Source organism: Belonocnema kinseyi, chromosome 4 (assembly GCF_010883055.1).
Source record: "Belonocnema kinseyi isolate 2016_QV_RU_SX_M_011 chromosome 4, B_treatae_v1, whole genome shotgun sequence".
Lineage (NCBI taxonomy): Eukaryota > Metazoa > Arthropoda > Insecta > Hymenoptera > Cynipidae > Belonocnema > Belonocnema kinseyi.
Window position 1 is genome coordinate 93,453,515 of NC_046660.1, and position 3,786 is coordinate 93,457,300.

A 3,786-nucleotide genomic window follows, 5' to 3' on the forward strand; every position below is an offset into this window, starting at 1 on the left:
AATTTTTAACTTCTTCAAACTTACTGGTTAACATTACTGAATAGTTTTTTTCGATGACTTCATGCAATTTTGGATCAATGTGAGTAATACAAAAAAATGGCACACTTGAAAACTGTTCCGCGGTATGCTGCCGCATAACCGCCGAGTGCGAGCGCGAGGACTCCCTCTACAACCGGCTCTGTAACTCAATGAATTTCAATTTGTCCATTTTCTTATTAGACATTTTTGAGACTATTTAAAAAAAATCGTAGATGCCTAAATTGCGAAAAAAGTTAAATAAACAATTGATTTATTGAAAAAATTGTTTAAACAATTTTTTTTGTTATAAATAATAAAATAGGATGAAAGCGTGTAAAAAGCACTTTCCAAAACCCTCATAAAAATTTTAAATCACGTAATTAGAAAGGAAGTTACAGGCGTTTGAAACTACTCCTGCAGGCATTGGGGTTGAAAATTGAACCCCCCCTCACTTGGGGAGGGTTGGTAATCCTGATCTATAAGTTTGTGGATTAACTACTGTTGGGTAGGCGAACATATTCCCAGAATTTAGAGACAATCGAAAAACATGACTTTTTGAGTTGGGGCAGTTGAGGAATAATGCCCCATAGGTTATGTTCCCCAGGATTCACCGCGCATTTCAAATAAATAATTAGTAACGAATTAAAAACAATGTAACACAATATTAGAATGTGTTCACGAAAATTCTCGGGACGTGGTTTCTTTGGGAAATTGTTCTTAAATCTTTGTTTGCGAAATCTTTTTTATTCGTTGAAATCATTGAATTATTTTAAATCTATAATTAATAAAAAAAATGTTTTGAAAACTTTTCAAATCTTCCAAGTGTTTTAAAATCTTTGAAATCTGGTGAACTGTAACCTTTTCAAAACCTTTGAAACCGTTAACATCTTTCAACAGTTTAAAAATCTTTGTGAAATTGTTAGGAAATTTTTTAAATCTCATAAACACGCCTTTATAAAATGTTCAAAATTCTTTTAAATATTTTTAAATCTTTCAAACATCTTGAAATCTTTATTAATGTTCTGTAATATGGTGTATACCCAAAAACCGAGTGGCGAAACTCTTGAAAATTCCGTTATATGGCCATGGCTCATTATAATAGACCTTTTTTTTCTATACGTCTGCAGTGCGCACGTGCCGATATTTTACGTCATTTCCGTATTTTTCGAACAGTTTTGTGTCAAAATGTATGGAAAATATTGTTGATAAAAACAACAAAAAAATAATTTGTAAATAACAGAGATTTTGAAGGTAGAACATGTTTCAGTCTATTTACAAAAAACGGTGAAAAAAGTGCAAAGAGTGCGGCGACCAAGGCCATTATTTGCATCTGTTGGCACCTGTCATGTTCTCAAAAATGCTTAAAAACTCGGCGAAACTCACGGAAGATGATGTTCCAGGTGCAAAATTAGTGCAAGAATCAGTAAAAGAGCATAGTATTGAGCAGCTGAAACGATGTCCTAAATGTAGAAAACCACCATTAAAAGGAAAAAACGTGATTTAGTGGAAAGGATAGTTAAGGTTTTGTATGGCAGGTATAAATATTTTCTTTTATACAAGATTTGCAGTTCAGAACTTTGTTTGAGTAAATATTTAATATTCATACAAATATAAAATAACAGAATATTATATTTTATACTTCTCGTTTTCATGTTTAGACAATAAAAAGCCATTTGTTATTGATTTCCTGGTATAAGGAATGTACTAACAAATTTTCCTTCTTTCATATAAACTGATTATAAATACATAAATATAATAGTTTTGCGTTCTCTAGTAAAAGTATTAAATAGATTTTATTTTTATCAAAAAACTCAGGAGGTTCGAAACCCCGATAACAATGATTCATTTAATATGTAAGAAACTGTTAGCAAAGAAAGAAAATATTAATACCTGCCAAACACAACCTCAATTAACCTTCCTACTGAATCACTTTTTTTTCCTTTTAAAGATCGTTTCCTATATTTTATCCATCGCTTAAGCTGTTTAATACTGCGCTTTTCCACCGATTTGTGCACTAATTTTGCTCCTGGAGCATCATCTTCCGTGATTTTTTCCGGATTTTAAAACATTTTTTTGAAGACGACAGATATCAACAAATGTAAATAATGGGCTTACTCGCCACACTTTTCGCAGTTTTTTCGCAGTTTTTTTCTGAATATACTTAAAAAATATTTTTCTTTAAACTCTGATTTATTTAAACATTTATTTTTCGTTGTTATTTTTATTTACAATATTTTCCATATACTTCGACACAAAACTGTTCGAAAAATACGGAAATGACATAAAATCCTGGCACGTGCGCACTGTCAACGTCTAGAATAAAAAGGTCTATTCTGAAGCTGAGTTAATATTCAAGATTTCAGCTAATAATCTTTATAATTTCTAAGTCAAATATCATCAAAAATGTATACTTTAACATTCTATAGTAGCGGAGACGAAATTTTCAAGGTCGCTGAACACCCAGCTTATAAGAATAATTCACCGCTTCTTACCTCTCATCATTTCAATCTCAGATTTATCGTTGTAATTTTCATAATCATACGGATTACAATTTTGGTTGCAGTTAGTCAAAAGCTTTTGACTCCCATATTTTATTTAATAAGCAAAACAACAGATTTTATCACCAATTAATTACGTACAACCTGCAGATATTCACTTTATTTAATTAATTAAGATCGAAGTACAAAACGATTTTGACACTTGTCAAACGACAAATATCACTCACATACCGTTACATTAGTGAAAACCAACTTCAATTTTTAAGAAAGTACTTAATGCACGTCCTGAATGTATTTGTGAACAATTTTAATGCTGTGTTACATTTTTTTTTTAATTCATAACTAATTATTTATTTGAAATGCGCGGTGAATCCTGGGGAACATAACCTTTTTCAAAATTAGGTTATACCAAAGATATTATAAACGTAGATTCGATGCGGGCTTAGTTACCCGCGATAAATATAGTCGGCCCGTCTGGCGAAAACTTTTAACAAGCGGAACTCTATTTAGGCGCGAAAAGTTGGAATATTTAAAGTGTTAATTTTAAAATAGGTCTTTAACTTTTTATGTATGTAAATTCAAAATTGGCGAGTCCGTTTCCATAATTAAGGGTTTGGAAACCCAACTCCAGCGATGAAATCCTTGACTGGAAATCTTCTTAAATAAAAATAATTAATTCAATTTAAGGTTAAAAAGAAAGATAATAAAACTGCAATTTTTATTAGTGAATCAAAAAACAAATATTTTATTAATCTTGACTTTTCAACTTTATCTTTACAAACTTTAATTTAATATCTCGAGATAACTAACGAACGAGCCGCGGCTGTGTACCAGATTCTTCTGGTCCTTTACTTCATCGTCGGGAGCTTCGATGCCCTCACAGCGGTCCTCAGCTTCCCCCACATTTCCATACATTCTTTCATTATACATGGGCTCTAATCCCTACTCTAAAATTCTATATTTTTCCTCAGCCTCTTAAACCCAACAATGGATTGCGTAATCAGTAACCCTCTACTAGCCCTACGGTTGCTTTGCCAATCTTTTCTCGAAAGACATATTATTCTCAATTCAAATGTACTCGCATTACAGTTCAGTTCATTTATGTCAAATTGTAAAACCGCGCATTTTATGATACCGATGGTGCTGTTCGTAGCGGCAAGAATGCGAATTATATCTGCTCATTACAAATTGTCAGTTCCCCTCTACCCACCGCAACTTGTAGCAAAGATATTAGGTCCTAGATACGGCATGGGTCAGTGGTGGGGACAGA